The 19,601-nt window shown below is 39.0% G+C and overlaps 1 protein-coding gene across 14 annotated transcripts in view; it reads right to left on the bottom strand.

Moving 5' to 3' along the window:
* PTPRK (protein tyrosine phosphatase receptor type K) overlaps nt 1–19,601 on the bottom strand; it is a 397,788-nt gene that overhangs the window by 184,362 nt on the left and 193,825 nt on the right. The gene's annotated exons all lie outside the window — the stretch shown is intronic.

Below are 19,601 nucleotides of genomic sequence, written 5' to 3'. Positions count from 1 at the left end.
CCCATAGGCTTCAATCCATTTAATCCATTATAGGTCAGTGTCCTCTGCATAGAACTACATGTGATCCAACTCTCATCTTCTTTCAGGGTGTGAATGGTGCATGGCTGTATGGCCACTGTTACTTCAGATTTAATTATAAATTATCAAGTTTCTCTTTTGTTGTGATGCTTGAATGGGGAGCTCTTGGTTTTAAAAGATACTTTGTAGAGCCAAAGCAGTATAAGCTAATAAATTGAAAAGATATTAATTTTCTGTTGATTTACATCCCTGAATAGTTAACATAATACAGATGTAGTAAGAAGAGCATAATTACGTTGTACCTGTACTGTCATCCCACATACGTAATACCTTATGAAAATTTTTTTTCCTATCCCATCATCTCTTTAATGTGTGGGGGAAAATAAATAGCAAAGGTAAACAAGTCAGCAAGTAAAATAGCTTGTTTGAACTCCTTTGACTCTACTTTTCACTGCAGGCCAATCCATGAGTATTACTGGGGCTTACAACAGTTAAATACCTTAAAAGAAGATAAAACTACCACTTGTCTACACAGCCTCTCCTGCCAAGGCAAAATGCTTTGCCCTGCTGTCTGCCTTTGTTTCACAGGTAGTTTAAACAGTTCCCCCATTGGTAAGTATTCTAACCCTGTGGCGTTTATACTTTCCTTGGTCTGAATTATTTATCATTTCTTTCTCTACAACACATAAAAGAAAAAATGGATAATGGAATTGGGCCAGTAACATTGCTGAAGCTCAAAGTACCCTTTGAAAGTACCATGATATTTTCCCTTTGATATGTTGTCCAATTTTTCTCAAGTTATTTAATACAGTGTTTCTGTTCATGGTCCATTTACATCATACAATAATTAGTTATTAAAAAACACAAAACACCTGTTATTCCACCTACGAGTTGTCATGGCACTTTTCTCACCCAGTTCATAATCATTTGCTCTTCAGTATATTATTCTTGCCTTTGTATTGCCTTCTCCTCTGAACTATGAACACCTTTACAGTGCCCTCTGGTTGCCGCCCTCCTTTTAAAGTCCTTTTGAGTTACTTGAATTACATCTAATATCGCAATCAGTCAATTATTCGTCAGTGGAAGAATATTTTTAATTTAGACTCAACAAATCATTTAACAAGAGTGCATTTTCTCCCAACTTCTTTTCTTTTCCACAGTTAAACTATACCTATACAAATCATACGCTTGAAAACAGCATATGGGCCTACACACCAGGTCCAAAACCCTCTACTCAGCACAGATGGTCAAACGCTTCTGACAGATAAAACCTCCATTCTGAATCGATGGTCTGAACACTTTCAGACTCTTTTCAGTACTAGCCATGTAGTTCAACACAACAACCGTTGAAGAATGAATTGGATATTGCCCCCGTTTTGGAAGAAACTCTTAAGGTCATACAGCAGGTGAAAATTGGCAAGGCAGTTGGAGTTGATGGAATTCCACCTGAAGTCTGGAAACATGGGGGTCTTGCACTCCATGCTAAATTTCACAAGTTTGTGGTGCACTGTTGGGAACTAGGCGAACTTCCATCAGACCTTCGTGATGCAGTCATCATCACCTTATATAAGAAGAAAGGAGTTAAATCAGACTGTTCAAATTACCATGGTATTACTCTGCTCTCCATTGCTGGCAAAATCCTGGCAAGAATACTCCTGAACAGATTAATACCCACTATAGCAGAAGGAATTCTACCTGAAAGCCAATGTGGTTTCAGAGTCAACAGACATGGTTTTTGTTCTCAAACAACTGCAAGAAAAGTGTAGGGAACAGAATAAAGGTCTCCATGTAACCTTTGTTGATCTCACCAAGGCTTTTGATACTGTGAGCAGAAAAGGTTTATGGAAGATTTTGGAATGTTTAGGATGTCCCCCTAAGTTCCTCAAAATGATCATCTCATTTCATGAGGATCAGCACGGCCAAGTCAGATACGGCAATGCACTTTCTGAGCCCTTTCTAATTACCAATGGTGTGAAACAAGGCTGTGTTCTCACACCAACCCTATTCAGAATCTTTTTCAGCATGATGCTCCAAAGGGCCACGGCAGACCTCGATGATCAGGATGGTATCTACATTCGATACCGTACTGATGGAAACCTTTTCAACCTAAGGTGACTGAAGGCCCACACTAAGACCTTAAACCATCTTGTCTGGGAGCTGCTCTATGCTGATGATGCCGCCCTTGTTGCCCACACAGAAGCAGCTCTGCAGCGTTTAACATCCTGCTTTGCAGATGCTGCCAAGCTTTTTGGGCTGGAAGTCAGCTTAAAGAAGACAGAAGTTCTCTATCAACGTGCACCTCAGGAAGTCTTCCAACATCCCCATATCACCATTGGCTAATCAGAGCTCAAATCAGTCCAGCAGTTTAATTACCTAGGTAGCCTCATCTCCTCGGATGGTAAGATTGACGGAGAGATAGACAACAGGTTAGCAAAGGTATATAGTGCTTTCGGAAAATTCTATAAAAGAGTTTGGTGAAATAAACACTTGAAGAAAAGGACAAAGATCAGTGTTTACAGAGCCATTGTGCTGTGTACTCCGTTATATGGATTTGAATCATGGGTCATCTACCACCACCACCTGCGTCTCCTAGAACGCTTTCATCAATGCTGCCTCCGTACAATCCTAAACATCCACTGGTCAGATTATGTGACTAATACGTCTGTTCGAGAACAAGTAGCAGTCACAAGTATTGAGGCCATGTCACTGAGAACACAGCTGTGTTGGGCAGGGCACATCTCAAGGATGAAGGACCACCGCCTCCCTAAGATCCTGCTTTATGGTGAACTTGCCACTGGCTGCCGCAAGAGAGGAGCCCCGAAGAAAAGATACAAGGACTCCCTGAAACAACATCTCAGCCTCGGCCATACTGATCAACAGAACTGGTCTGCTCTGGCCTCCAATCGGGTGGTCTGGAGACACACCATCTATAACATCGCTGCTTCCTTTGAGAACGCACACAGGCTCACTCTTGAGGAGAAAAGACAATGCAGAAAGAATCGTGTCTCACAGAATTTACCACCCAAGGAGTCCTTCTGCTGTGCCTTTTGCAGTTGGATGTGTCTATCTCGTATTGGCCTTTTTAGCCACCAGTGCGCTTGTAATGTGGGAAGAGTCTTTCCCAGGTCTTTGTTCGTGAAGCCTAGCCATGATGATGATGATGAAATCATACTAGGTTACTTCATTAGGATATTGCGGAAAAGCCACTCCAAGTGTTATTGTATTTTTGTATTTAAAGGGTCTGATTAGCGTTCTGAACTTAAACCCAATGTCCAACTGAAGAGAGACATTTTACTTACCTTTTTTTTCTCTCTTTATTTACTTTTTTTTTGGTTGATTTCTTTGTCTTCCATATTAAGTCCAACTGTTCTTTCTCATAACAATACAAAAATTAGGCTTACTGCAGGTTTTTCTATTCAGGCCTGTTACATTACAGCCTATCATTTTGGTATCTGGTTATCTCCTCTACTATGACAAGATAATGTGGGCTTTAGGGAACATACTTGTATCTCCTGTCAGCCCCCTTCTGTTATATCAGCTCCTCTAAGGGCATGTTCATACAAGGAAGCTGCTACCAAAAAAAACCCAAAAAACAAAAACAAAATAAAAAAAAACACCCCCAAACTGTCATGGTTTGAAAATTGCCCCCCCTGGGAGTCGGGGGGCCTAGAGGTGATTGGGTGCCAGGGCAGTCTCCCTAGGAGAGCCAATCACCGCCCATCTTGTTCACTCCTGGTGAAAAATCATATATACACAACCAGCGGAAGTTGTTGGCAATCGGTCTGTCTGTCTGCTCCTGGGGGGGGTGGGGGGGTGGGTGGTGAGAAGGCCAGGGGTGGCAGGGCCCCCTTCTTTCACCTCCGGGGGGAAAGGGGACCCTGCAGCCCCCAGCTCTGGTCAAGCCAGGGTTGGAGGCAGCATTGGAGTGAGTGTGTGTTTGTGAGGGAAGAAACTCACAAACAGCTGGTAAGCAGGAGAGAGAGAGGCAGACCTTGCAGCCAAGCCCTCTTTCCCCCTCCCTTTGCAGCTAGACTGCAGAGGGTGCTTCTTTTTCCCTCTCACTGTAATGTGGAGGGGAAGTTTGGCGTTGGAGCAGAGCCAAAGTGGACGGGCTGAATGCAGCTCGGTGCCAGGGAGATAACCCCACGCGAAATTAGAGATGGACCAGAGAGAGGCCCGGAGGATGTCCTTGCCATGATTTAAAACGGAGGACAGCTGAAAACTCGGAGGAACAATGAAGATTCCAAGACGCATACTGTGGTAAGCTGAACTAAACTACAGCAGCACGGAACCGAGGTATGAGAGAGAGAATGACACAGTAGAGATGGCGTGGAACCAAGGAGAAAGGACTCAGAACTATCTTCTTGGACTTTGTGAATAAGAAAAGACTTCAGCGAACAAGTGGAGGTTGGTGGGGGGAGTGAACCCTTTTCCCTGAACACTCCTACAAGAGAAAGACTGCTTTACCTATCAGCCTGAAAAGCTTTTCCTGGACTGAATTAAGGGAAAAAGCTTAAAGGGACTGATAAAAGTGTATAATATTATATATATAGTTGCTTTTAGCTTGTACAGTATTTATTTGTGTAGAATAAATGTATATATATAGTTCCCCTTTTCCCCTATAGAAGCTTCTTGCCTGAAAGTTTCTCTTTGGTGTTGAGATAAAACTGTGGAAAGGGGTGGGGGAAGTCTGGAAATTGGATTTTGGATTTTTGTGGTGGTCTCAAACCACAGGAATGTTTATCACAGGAACCATTTCACACCACATTTCCCTGTGGGCTCAAAGATTTTTTGCAATGTAGTGTAATTCACCTGCAAAACAGACTGAGGATGCAGTTTACCACTATAACTAAGCCAAGCCAGGATCACCACATCGTCATGGGGAGTGAACTACTACCTCTTCCCTGGTCTTTCCATCTTTTCCAAATCAGTGCCTCTACAACCAGTAGACATAAAAACACCTACTTGTTTTTACAGTGTCTTTATTTCGTTTAGCTCACTCATCAAGCTCACTGAAGAGAGGGACTAGCATGGTTCTAGTGTAACATAAGTCAGGAATGGCAAGACACTGGGACTGAGAGAGGGAAAAGAGTAGTAGGACCATGCCTTTTGGTACATCTGGTGTAACATCAGGCGCTGATGAACATAAACAGCCATTATGCATGTTTACATATATATTTTTAATGAAGGGTCTAGCAAATAAATAAACAAATAAATAATTAGTGTATTAATCTGTTATGAGGCACAGAGTCAGTCAAAAACAGAGCAGGCAAAAATTCCTTCACAGATTAGGAAGCTTCATTAATTATGGTAATATGGAAATGCATTTTTCAGAAACGAGGCTGAAATCAGACCAAATGGTGAGTGATAGGTTTCAACTCTTTATTCAGTGCAAATCCCTCTGGAAGGCCTCCTCTGTACTCTGATGCTGTGTGTCAAAACAGGATTCTTGCCATCATAGAATCACTTCAGTTATTCCTTCTCAATCAATTAAAATTCCAGAATCCTGTGAAATTTTTAATCTCCCACAGGAATCCTATGAGCTCCGCTAAGCAGGTGACAAATCCCAGCAAATTTCGATGAGGAAGCCTAAGGTGCTAAACACCTGAAAGTCATCTGAGTTGGAAGGGTGGGAAGGGCAAGGACACGGAACCAACACCCACAGGAAACAGACTGTAGGTATCTACCTGGTCCATTAATTTCTGTTAATTGCCTGAGAGCTCAACTTCATATCATTTGCTTCCACTTAGCATCTGCTTAGTCAGTTGGCCAGAAGGCTGTCTTCTCACTGAAATATAGTTCATCTTAATTATCAGAAGTCCTAATGCTGCAAATATCTTAAGGGACAGCCTCCTTAATAAGGATAGTTTGTACATACATGTTTGGGACACACATTCTGATTCCTGTCCCTTCCCTTTTTTGCTAATGTAAGCAATAGCAGCTGTACAAAACATTCTGCTTCAGAGCAAGAACATCGTCCTATTTTGATGACACATTTTTAACAAATTCTTTGTTCCAGCCTGGAAGCATTGACATACCACTAAAGTCCTACCTTTGGGGTTTGTTTTGTTTTTACATAAAGGGTAGCAAAATCTGGACAAAAAACGCCATTAATTAAACCACACTCATCTGTCTGCAACTCGAGAAAATTGCCTGGTGAACTTCTTGAAACCACTACTTGATTTGGCCTGAATGAAAAGCCAGCCTGTGCTATCTATAATTTCTTTAACCTTTTATAATGTTATTCAAAGAAGAGGTTAAAGCTGCTCCTGGAACAACTAGAAGTAAAAAAAACCCAACCAAACAACAACAAAAAAAAACAACTGGTAATGACAGTAATTTGAAGGGAAAAGTATCACTGGGGTACAATTCTTTCTGTTGTGTAGTCCACATACTTAGAGGTCAAGTAAGTACTGAAAGCATTCCCAGGAAAAATAAAACTCATTAAACATTTCTTTAGACAGCCATGTTGAATGAAAAATGCAAAAGGAAGGTCAAACAGATTCCTGAAGTGGCACTAGGAAGTAGCTGAATGTAAAGAACTTAAACAACAAAAAGAAAAAAAATGATAAGGTGGAGGCAGTTTCTCACTTAAAACAAATACAAATACCAGAAAAGAAGTCTGTAAGCCTAAACTCAAAATACATCTTAAACATGTCTTCAGCCAGCCAGAAAGTAGGCATAGTCCAATCTTTTTCTTTAAGAGTCCAGTTATATTGCCTTTATGAAACCTTTTGGAAAAGGAACTGTTCTTTCTTGTAAAACAAACTTTTTAACCACTTTTCAATTACCTCATTGTCATTTATTGTCACATTCAACTTGACAGCATTTTCTCTGCTCCACTAAAAAAAAGTAGCACAAAAGTACGGCACAAAAGATGGCAGACTTAAATAATTTTGCACAAAGTACAGAGGTGTAAAACAGAAAAAAAAATGAAAGAAAGAAAATATAGAGAGAAGGCAGTGGCAAAAGTGAGAGCTGCAGCATGCCGTACTTGTGCTAACTAGCAGATCTCTTCTCCCCTTCAGTGCACTTAAGTGATCAAGTGCTATGCTGCATACATTCAAAGGAAGAACTGTGCCACAACATCACATATTTAAAAAAAAAAAAAAAAATCAAAACAACAAACTACCCTGCAACTGTACACTGGAAGTATCTGGCTGTCAACATGAAGCTGTGCCTCCTACATTGCCAAACAGCTGCTCCTTTCTATCTCCAATAAAAACAAAAGGAAAATATTCCCATGGCTGGTGATGTAACCCATAGATCACAAGCTTGATCACACTGAGTGTATCTTGTTTTCTCTAGGACATGCAAGTTATCCAGTGCAAAAGAATAAATCATTAGTCAAGACATTTCCAACTGCTGTCAACACAATTCAAAGTCAGAGTAAAGTTCAAAGTAAGCATTAAAAATCATGAGACTACAATTTCAATTTTTAAGTCAAAGAAAAACATTTAGATTACTCCTATCTCCCTTCAAAAGCAGTAGCCTTTATATCTCCAGTTGTTAAAAAACACAACTTATGCTACCATGAGGATAGCAATATAAGAATAAAGCTGAGATTGAATAAAAGATTCAACTAGGTTACAGAAATTATAAGATGCTTGGTAAATTCAAACAAAGTTCAAATTCAGTTAATTTATAATCCATTTATTTGGGGGGAAATCCAAACCAAGACTCTAAATTGAGCAAAGCATTTTTGCTGATATTTAGTTATTCAAATCAAGTAACTCACACCAATTGGGACAATCATTCTTAAGAATACTAGAACTCCACATTGGATTTATAAGCCTTGAACTAACACCATACAATGTCTATGTCTTTCAGATCACATTGATTACGAACATACCAGAGTGTGTCCAGTGAAGGGCAACGGGCTCATGAAAGGTCAAGAAAATATGTCTTATGAGGAATGGCTGAGGGAGATGGGTTTGTTTAGTCTCGAGAAGACAAGGCTCAGGGGGAACCTCATTGCTGTCTACAACCACCTGAAAGGAGCTTGTAGCAGGGTGGGGACCGGTCTCTTCTATCGTGCTTGCAGTGAGGGGACAAGAGGAAACGGCCTTAAGTTGAGACAGAAAAGATTCATATTAGATATTAGAAAAAACTTTTTCTCTGTTAGGATGGTCAGGCCTTAGAATGGGTTGCCCAGGAAGGTGGTCGAGTCACCATCACTGGAAATGTTTGAGAGGCATCCAGATCTGGCACTGGGTGGTTTTGTGGTTTAGAGGTTACAGTGGTAGTGTTGGGTTGGCAGTTGGAGTTGATGATCTTAAAAGTCTCTTCCAACCTTGATGATTCTATGATTCTGTGATATTTTGTATTTACATCCTTCTTTCTTGAAGGAAAAAAGTAACTTATGTAAATTGACTGCTGAGAGACTTTTTCCTACCATACCTACTAGCCATTCTTATTAGGCTGCAAGGTTTCTAACATAAGTCAATTCTAAGCAATTTTTGATTCCTAAGAAGGTGCCCTCACTTTTTTCTAACACTGTTCAGTGAGTTTTGTCTCTGTTTAGTCCCCAAACTCATCAGTTGAAATTTTCTCTTTCATTAACTAGTAAAGAGTTCAGGAAAGTGAAAAATTGCACTTGTTACCACATATAGACATCAACTGGGATGGTAAACTCAAAATGTTTGGCAGTATAAGATATGCTGCAAGTTTTAAAAGCTAAATGGCTAAGAAAATCAGAGAAAATAACTACATGAAATGTTACAGATGAGGTCCTGGAAACAAAGCAGTTTAAAAATAAATAAAATTAAAATCGCAAAAAATTTAGGGAAGAGATGAAAATTCAAACATCAGTCCTAATACAACATTGCTATCCTTCCTCATGAAGGAGGTAGGACACAGACTGCCATAAGCAACATGAACATACCTAGGGAACAGCGGAGAGAAACAAATTCATTTTCCTTATAACACTCCTTAAACATTCTCCAAGACATGCCTGTTAGCAGTTCCATATCAATCTCAATGACAAGCTTTCTAGCACACTAGCACATCCAAATTCAACACTGCATCTCAGCAGGAAGAAATCTATCTTCCTCCATGTAGCTAAGCTTCTCTCTTCTTCAGGAGAGGCAGATAAGTTTCTCACCACTTTCTGTATAATTCTGCAAATATTCCAGCAGTCAACATAGCAAGATAATCCTGCAATATGAATTATTGAACAGACAAATATTTAAAACTATTTAGGAAAGAAAAAAAACTTCTATCCAAACTATTCTGAGTAAACTTTTTGTAATCTCTTTCAAGTTATCCTCAACCAAGATGATGATTTAAGATCATTAGTACATTGCAAATCTTATTTTTATGAGATAAATTCCATTATAATTGCAACAACTTTTCCAGCCACAATTTAGACATAGAATCCAATTATCCATTTGATTCTCATTTACACCTCATGGGCTAGATCATTTATCATGTTTCCTGATAATGATCAGAAGGCACATGGAAAGTGATTTCTGGAGGTAACAAATTACCTATCATATTAGCATAGCTTACAAGATCCTGTCAACAAGTACTACAGATAAACATGAGGTAATTAAATTTACCATGTGCAGGAGTGTTTGATATGCTACTTGGTTTTCAAGAAGCCACCAGAAAACCTAAGTTACTAAATTCAACATATCAGTTTAGCTGCTTAAGTACAGTAATTTAGTTCTTCACATCAGGAATCATTATGCCACTAGAACACCAACAGGTAGACAGCATGCAGTGGGCTCAAGATCTAGACATGAATCTCTCATCATCTGGTATTATTGCTTCTTGCCGCCAAACCATCCATCATGTTTCTGAGACAGCTTGGAATGATAGTGCCAGACCTTCACATTACTGCTCCCTGAACTCTGTCTCATCCATCTTTTGCACCATTCCCCATTTGAAGCGAAGTATCATCTCCTTGCTGCAAAACTGAGTGTGAACTTGTAATGCCTTTAACCTGCAGTGTCACTCTAATAGTAATTGATTTCTTTTTATTGCAGAGACGGTGCTCAGTAAGACTGCATACAGTTGCTGACGCTGGGACATGGTCGGAACAGTGCTACAATGCAAACATCTATGCATTTAGGAATATGACCCATTTCCAAGGAAATATTGTTACATTTCCACAGCTAGCTATTTATAATGCATGTATATTTATCAATATATAAAATTGATATAGTGATATATATGCAGTTTGTTTTCCTGCTGTTCATCTACAATTTAATAGCAGGATTCACTAAAATGCAGCTGAAAATGAATGTTGGGGTGGCTTCATTTTGTATTTTTGTTAAGTGATTCAGTATTAGAACATTTTTAGATTTTTAAATACATACTAAAGCACATAGATGCACCTGCATTCAAAGAGCAGCTTAAATTAACTCTACATTGATCATGGCGAGACTTCACTAGCATGATGACTTGTGTACCATAAACCACCCAAGACTAAGCGTTTTAATTCAGCTTCATCTGAATGCTGTTATAAAAGTTTAATAAATCAAAATGATCTAAATGCCCCCACTGGCAGGTTGGGATTCAGTTTCCAATTCAAATTCCCTTTAATATATGGCTTCTCTGACATCCTGCATTTTCTGCCATCTATGTTGAATTCCAAATGCACTCCTTTTCATCATTACCATGCATCCACTCATCGGCACCCTTTTTAACAACTCTGCACAATACACAGCGATGTCAAACCTAGAGGGATTTTCCCCTCCCCCAAACTGGAAAATAATGGCAGGTAAGGGAACTTTGTCTACTCTTAAGTAAATATTTAAACTGCCCCACTAATGTCAGTGGCATTTAAACTGAGAGAGACCATCCTGAGCTGCAGTATTCAAACAGAATATTTGATTTAAATAAATGCAGAGACAGACCAGATACTGGAAGGGAAATTATCCAAGTGAAATACAGCACTGATGTGGTAGGGCAGTCTGGAGACATCTCTAATTAAGACGAGAAAAATCGTATTACTGCAAATGATGTTCATGTCACTGTACTTGGATAAAATGCAGATATAAGGAACAAAGAACCCCCTTATTTCCTCCCTGAAGTGACACCTGCCAAAAGCTTTTTCCTCATCTCTTTTTTTCTTTTGTACTGTCTCCCATCAAGCCTAAAGGCCAACAGGGATCCCGCTATTCAAAGTGATTACATTTTAATTTCCCAAATGCTTTATTTGCTGTTTGGATTCACCAAAGTACTTTCACAATAAGATGGCACATGAGAAAATGACAGAGTTATACGACAGCACCTAAGCAGTGAGACCTTGCTCACACAATCAATCACTGACACCACATCTGTGGTATCACCGGCAACATGATTTCGAGCCAGGCTGAGTGAAGCTGCATCATATCTTGGTTTGCTGGATTAGGCAGAGTAGGTGATGTTGCCTGTAAGGAGGCTGATAATACTTGGTCTGCTGAAGGCAGAAAACCCCTGAGGAACACTACCTAAAGCCAGCACTAAGCCTGATGGCATAGAGCTAACTCCTCTGCAAACGTGAGCTGTTAGGCCAAGTTCATCACAGGTCACTACTTCCCATTATAAGGCTCCCTACAGCTGTATTTACTTCACTGACAAGCGATGGCAAGGTCTCCACAAGACCTGACAAGAACAAGTAGTAGTCCACTGCCTGGCAAGTGGGGAAAGGCCCTTTTCTGAAGATTTACGTTGAAAGCACATTCCTGTCTGAATATTTATGCAACGTGGTCGAATATGATCATCAGAAAACCAGGCGGGCCTGCTATAAGTTCATTCCTGGACACAAAATAGTGTCACACCTAATAATTAGGAAAGACACAAGAAAAACTATCTGTAGTTCTAGACATGATCAGATGCATAGAAACATATCATCATATTTAGAAAAAGCAGTTCACAGAAAGAAACAAAAATATCCATGCAAACTAACATTGATCTGGCTAATTATCAGCATCCCCAGCATTCCTCCTCTTTTTTTTCCTTTGTTGTGCTGGTTTCCACCTGGAGCCTGTGAAAAGAGTCCTCATCATGCTTCTTGTCACTGAGAAATGAGAACAGGAGAGAGGACTTCCACAGAGTTTGTTATCCCATGTGTTCTCATACAGGTAGCCTTGCAGAAAGCACAATAGGAACTGCTAGTTGCTTAGACTCATGAATCAAAGGGCCAAACAGCATCAACATCCATCACAGATGTCAGGAAAAAGTATATATCAGGCAATGAAATCCATAAATAGACAACATCCCTTGCACCAAATAAGTCAACTAGTTAATCATGAATCTGTTTTGGTTTCTGCATGCTTATGAATGAGAAACTAAGGTCCAACACTAATGTCCAGGCCAAGAGGGCCTTACATAAAAGATATCTGAACCACAGACTCTTGGGAAGGTAAAATTCTATGTCAACAAAGAATGCCTCTACATCTACTTCTCTCTGATACTCTACTCCAAACACTAGCTATTGGGGCAGGACATGGAGTTACAGGACTTTGGCTTTTGCTCTGATCCAGATCAATCACCTTTAAGTTCAGATAATGTACTAAGAATATGCATATCAGCACTGAAATTGCTATATTTTGTCTAATGAGAATATTAATTTAGTCTGTATCAAGCAGTACAAAACTCATGCTGATCATGAGCAAGCAACGTAATCCGGTGGCAAAGAAAAGGCCAATGGTATCCTGGGCTGCATTAGACAAAGTTTTGCCAGCAGCTTGAAGGAGGTCATCCTTCTACCCAGCACCTGGAGTGCTACATCCAGTGCTGAGTTCCTCAGTATGAAGGAGAAATGGAAATTCCACTGGAGAGAGTCCAATGAAGGGACATCTAAAGATGATAAAGGGACTGGAGCATCCCTCATGTGAGAAAAAGCTGAGGGACCTCGGACTGGTCAGCCTGGAGATGAGAAGGCTCAGAGGATCTTACTAATGTGTAAAAACACCTGAAGGGAGGGTGGAGAGGATAGAGCCAGGCCCTTTTCAGTGGTGCCCAGTCACAGGATAGGAAGCAATGGGCACAAACTGAAATACAGGAGAGTCCCTCTGAACATCAGAAACACTGATTTTACTGTGAAGGTGCCCAAGAAGTGGCACAGGTTGACTGGGGAGGCTGCACGGTCTCCAACCTTGAGGATATTCAGAAGCCATCTGGACGTGATCCTGGGCAAATAGTCCTAGGTGGTTCTCCTTGAGCAAGAGATGTTTGGTACCAGAGGACCTTCAGAAGCGCCTTTCAATCTCAGCCATTCTGTCATTGACATATCAAATGTAAACCTGTGCAGTCAAGATTGCTCAACACTGAATAATGGAATATATCTTATGCAAAATACTCTGCATTTCTGTTACCTTCTGTAAACCTAAGTCTCTTTGGCTTCTTCGAATAAAACTGTTTTCTCCTGCTTCGCCAGCCAAAACAACTTTCCTACGCTTCCTAAAGAAAATGAGCAATGTACCCATTAATTACATAAACCAGAGACAAATGTTGCCTGAGCAAAGGCGATGAGCAGAGTTACTTTCACTCTGAGTGAAGAAGAGCAGAAAGTGTTGCCTGAGCAGAAAGTGAAGTTGCTGTTCTTTCTGATATGTAGATGCATGAAGAAATTGAGACTCCTATTTGGCTTGATTTATTCATTATGAACATAAAGACTTCTGAGGTATTTTCCTATATTCTTGTTTTATTCTGTTATGTTTATTGTTATGTAAGGAGGCAGGATTTGACTTCAGAGTGACAGCCTCTCTTTACCTGCCGTAAGAAACAGAAGATTGAAAATAGGAAGATTTTATTTTTGTTAAACCTGCTTAAAGAGGATAAGATCTTAATATAGTAGAGAAATTAAAACCAGAGAATGCTACAAAAAAAGATCAAGCTAATTGGATCCTGGACTCTCTGAAGGATGCTTATAGCTAAATATACACCCCAAATACAACGTGTTTTATCAGCAAGGTTTAAAAAAACTGCACAAAATACTTTCATTATTTTTCCAACTGCTGCAAAGTAATTAAGACATTGTCCTCTGCTCTTCCTACACAGATACAGTCATAAGAAAATAAAGCTACAACTAATGAGAAAACTTAGAATATAAAATACTTTTGAAGGTGAGCTGAGGGTCCAAAAGACTAACAGTATCAATATCTATACTCCAGGGAGGCACCTTATGAACCAAGCACAGCAGCCACATGTGTCTTCTGACTCACATATAAAATGTTTCCATACGTCTATTGAAGTTTGGTGATGATTCAAAGGGAAACTTAGACAAGGTAATGATATAAAGACCACACATTTCAACAAGTTGCACTGTGCAATCTCTCTCCCCGGTTTCCCCTCTGCTCTGAAATTCAGTGAGTTCAGAAAAACACACACCTTAAGACCCAGCTCAAGATTCTTCAAAGATACGGTCCAAAGTTTTATTACGTATTACCACTGTACCCTGGAGACTGAATTTCTGAACACATTACAAAGGATATAATAACCTGAATTACATAACATTTATGATAGTGGGTGATATGATCAGAGGTAAAATAATAATAATTAAATAATAATAATAATTTTTAAAAATCAATTCATCAGAGAACTTAATAATGTAGGACAGAAATATGGGGCATTTTTCAGAAATGGTATAAAAGTATTTATTTGCAAGCAGGGAATATATTCAGCCTACCTGATCAGTTTATTTATTTTACCTGCCTTTTAGGACTCTCCTTAGCATATTTTTAAGTCTGTAATTATACTGAACAAGTAAACCAAGTTACAAAATTGAGGACACACATCTGAAGCAAGTCTAGAGATTTCACTTTTTTTTCCAGACAAAACAAGTACTAGTGAAATTTGGAAAGTGAATGTTGGTCCACAGCTTTCTCAGATGGAAATACTTCAGAGTTTTCTTGTAAGAGAAAAAAATAATGCTCCCATGAGAAGTACTTGCCAGGGGCAAAGTCCATCTTCCCGGTGTCCCCAGCATCATGGGGAACCAGCCAAATTGCTGGTTTTCCTATACAAAATCCCTAAAGGGATTTCAGACGAAAAAGGCAGAAAAATCACTGCCAGGCTTGCATAACAAGAACTGCTCTTGATGACAAACTAGGTCCAGTAAGGCAAACAAAGAAGAACATATTCACAAACTTCACCAAAACTTGAACCTGATGATTGCTTGCCATATCAAATCAAATAGAAGAAACAATCATATTCATAAACTCCTACAAACAGGTCAGTTCACCAGAATCTATGATTACTGTAAGAACAGTCAGAAGACAGTAAAGGAAAACTGCCTTTCTTTTCTGTTGTTAAACTGGATTTACCAGGCACATGAAGACAATTCCATATTGGAACTATAAATCAAGGTGTAGACCTCCCCTGCTTAACACCATCACAGAAGACCTATTTGAGTTGGACAAAGAAATGTTAAAAAAAAAAAATTCACCTAGCAAAAAACCATAAAAAATAGCAATTTATGACTCAGATAAAACTTACAAACTTATCAGGAGAACCAGACGTATGATAGAACTATTTACAGATTATTAACAAATATTGCTTTTATTCACACATTTTGAGCTTTTTTCCCTTTATTTTTCTACCTTGTCTTTAACACTAACAAACATTTTTTTCCAACTCATCTATGTAAGATCCACTATGTAAAATAAAATGCATCACATTTCCTGCTGATTTTGCAGCATTTAATATCATAATATCAAGTCTCATACAAATAGTTTGCTAACAATGTGTAGCATTTAAAGGAAAACAAACTTGGGAAGCATACAAACACTGCACATAAAGTGTAATTCATATTTAAGAGAGTAGTTTGCCTTTTTTTTTTTTTTTTTTGGACAATCAGAGCAACAAATTGCTATTCCATGAAAAAAAAAAAAAAGAGACTTATCACCTGCATCCTTCAGCCAAAGAAAATGGTTAATTTGTTCATCATCCCTGCAGGATTGCCCAAGAGTAAGACATTCCAAATGGAGACAAACTGAATTTGGATTATTTTACAAAGTTTTGCTAACTAACCACATAAGAATGCAACATCAGTTGCATCTCCATCTGAGAGCCACTTTTAACATGTCACATCAACTAAGAAGTTGATCACAGCTGCTGCATTGGACACTACCTGTTTTCTTGATGCATAGGATAACTTTTCTGGCACATACTGCCAACTACAGAGAAATATTCCACTACATTTTTAAGAGATTTGAACAATGAAACTGTACAAGTGCTGATTACGGGGCAAAGTTCCCAACTGATTGAAGATCAGGACATTTGATACCGTAACTTGGAAAGTCTACACAATTTTATACATCAAGTATACACATGAGCGGGGCACAGATGATCTCTTTGGAAACACAATTTCTACAAGTCTATCTTAAGTAGCAAAGTGAGCAGAAAGACTTTGAGACCATGATACACTTGTTCTCAAAACCAAGTAAGAAATAAGCAAAAAGAAAGAAACTGTCAGTGTCTTCTGTTCACTCTTATTTACCTATCACAGATACTGTTCCTCCCTCCCAGTCCCTCCTTCGAGTTCCCAGTGCATTCAACCCTAAAGTCTTCAACAAACTCCCTTCCCAGAAATTGCCAATTTATCAGTCAACAAGGAAAAATATATATAGACAATTAATCAGATGGACCTATTCAGGAGGGTAAAGTCAAATAACAGTAAGAACAGCACCAAATTTCCTGTAAAAGGAAGGGGAAAGGGAGAACTCCTTCTTCACGTCTCCCAGAATGACAGCAATGCCATAGAAACCATGTAAAAAAAAATCAATACAATGCAGTCACTGAGCTTGGAGTTGAAGACCAGCTCTAAGCAAAGGTGAGACATTAAATCATTGATGGAACTAGTTTTGGTAAAAATCTCATAATTGAATTACAAATCCTATCCTAGCTCAATTCTTCTTTAAAAAACTAATCAGAGTAATTCAGTTATGCCTTTCAGGGTCTTTAAATGTATACCATCCCTGACAGGTAACTACGTTTGTAATAGAGTTTAGAACTCCACTAGAAGTAATTCTTCTGTTAAAGCTCAAAATGAAATAGTGATGTTTCAACATAACGTACATTATAACTGGAAATTTTCATTACCAAGACTAACTTCTAGTCTTCTGATTAGGAAAGTATCAGATGCCTCTACATTATGGTACCACATGTCTGTATAGATGTGGGATATGTAAGCATCTTGGCTACGCATCTTAACACCAAGGTTTCGATTTACCGGGCAACAACTCGTGTTCTTCATCCCTTGCCCTCTAGTAACCAGTGTTGTCAATAAAGTTTGGCTTCCACAAACCAAAGACCTTATCGTTACTCAAAATTATCTGGAAGCAATACTAAAGCCATGACAAAGTAATTTGTGTTTCATGGTTTTTTTCCCCTCCTCTGGCTGTGAGAACACACAGATCAATACTCTTCAGCATGAGAATTCTGCAGCAAAATTTTCATTTGTTACAAACAGCAACAAAAGGCCCCCAAGCATGCTCTGTCACTTCCAGTTTAGAAGGAAATGCACTAATAAACTCTTCCCCCTGGGTCATCTTTGACAATGGGCAATACTATGCCAGCTCTTATTAAAGGCAATTCATATCAGTGGCCCAAAAATTTCCTTTAAAATTATCATCTTTTGTATCCATGTAGCAGGATGTCAGCTTTAAAGTGCCACTGAGATATAGGACCTGTCATTATGGTTAATTTTCAGTACAGTTTTAACACCAGGGTAGCTGATCCCTAAGGGTATGGGTATGCTTTTTTGGCTAACAAGATTTATTTAGTGGTTATCCAGACAAACAAGAAAATGTATTACTGTGTATTGCTTTTCAAATACAAGAGCAAGCAATAAATCCTAGTATAAGATGCATATCTTTGTTCTCTACCAGGTTGTCAAACAGATGAAAATATTTTTGGAAGGTTAATATTTTAGTTTATATATATATATATTTATATATTTAAAATTCTTGGACTTCCAATCCAAAAAGCACACAAAAAGTAAAATTACCTGTAAAATACAAACCTATATAGCTGTTATATATAGATATAGATATAATATTTATGTTTTAAGCCATAAATATAGTATTATATCTGGAATTACCTACGTTTTTCAGCATGACAATACGATGCATTTAAAATGAGGGTACTATGAAAATTTATATTCTTACCTCATTTTTTTTTTGAGAGAGAAATAGTGTTCTAAACACCATTGCCATATTATTCCAGAAAAAACAGAAAACTTTATTTATTGGATAAATACATTGATTTGCCTTGTGTTTCTAAGAACAAAAGTCTGTTTTCATGCTGCAACGGGACTTATTTCATTTTATTAGGATGAAGACCATCCCGCACTTTACTAGAAAAATGGTATATCTAAGAGAATAAAAGAAGCTCTTATCATATTGTCTAAATCTTTGTATGGTCAGCAAAGCCTGTGTTTATTGATGTTATATAGAAGGCATAAAACCTAGTAGACCTCAATCAACTGATCTCCAAAGGAAAAGATCTCTGCCAGCAAATGCCAGATACCAAATATGTTGGAGCATCTTCTACATTACTTTTATTTCTATAAGCTGAGGACAAACTTGCTTTCTCTGTTCCAGCTCCAGATGCAGTGTCTGACTCCAAGATGCTGAACTGACCAAACAGCCCATTGCTTGACCAATGAATCCCAGAATCACAAAGTCACAGAATATGCGGAGTTGGAAGAGACCCACAAGGACCAATGTCCAATCCTTAGCCCTGCACAGGACCATCCCCAAGATGCCACACATCATGTACCTGAGAGTATCATCCAAACAATTTCTGAACTCTGGCCAATTTGGTGCTGTGACAACTTCCCTGGAGAGCCTGTTCCAGTGCCCAGCCATCTCCTGGGTGAAGAACCTTTTTCAAACATCCAACCTAAACCTCCCCTGACAACTTCAGGCCATTCCCTTGGGTACTGTCACTGGTCACCATAGAGAAGAGATCAGTGCCTGCCCCTCCTCTTCCCCTCATGATGAAGTTGTAGACTGTGTTGAGATCTCCCCTCAGTCTCCTCCAGGCTAAACAGACCAAGTGTCCTCAGCCACTCCTCAAATGAATCAAGCAGGAGCCCATTGTGCATCGGATCCCTGCACTTACTGGGCCAAAACAGCTCCTCCACTAGCCAGCAGCACCACAGGCAGATTTTGTACACCACTTCTTTTTCCCACTTAAAAAACATTAAGCCTCATCACAACTAAGAATGAAATGGGCAATTTTGCAGGTGACACAATTAGGTAAGGCAAGGTTCAATAGCTTATCCCAGTTTATACAGCACACACATTTGGAAATTAAAACTGAACTCCTGTGCTCAACCATATCCTTTGACAGTTGATATTACATGCTTCCAGAACACAAAATGCATAAATACAAAAATCACTAACCCAAATCGCACCATACACAATGCATGGTTGCTTCCGAATGAATTACAACCAAAAAACCAGTATTACAAGTGGAAAAAGCAAGTTTTTTTCTTTTTCCTTTCTCCTACTTCTGTACTGGAAATCATCACAGAACATCTCCACAATGCTCCCAGTCTGCCAGTAGGTGAAACTTCACAACTCTTTCTATACACCTGTCTCCCAGGTAACAGAAAAATGAATTATTTGATCTACACTACTGGT

This window comes from Pipra filicauda, unplaced genomic scaffold (assembly GCF_003945595.2).
Source record: "Pipra filicauda isolate LSUMZ 115617 unplaced genomic scaffold, ASM394559v2 scaffold23_size5868930_pilon, whole genome shotgun sequence".
In the NCBI taxonomy this organism is placed as follows: domain Eukaryota; kingdom Metazoa; phylum Chordata; class Aves; order Passeriformes; family Pipridae; genus Pipra; species Pipra filicauda.
Note: the sequence above shows the minus strand (reverse complement) of the source record. Positions and strands in the feature narration are given on the sequence as shown.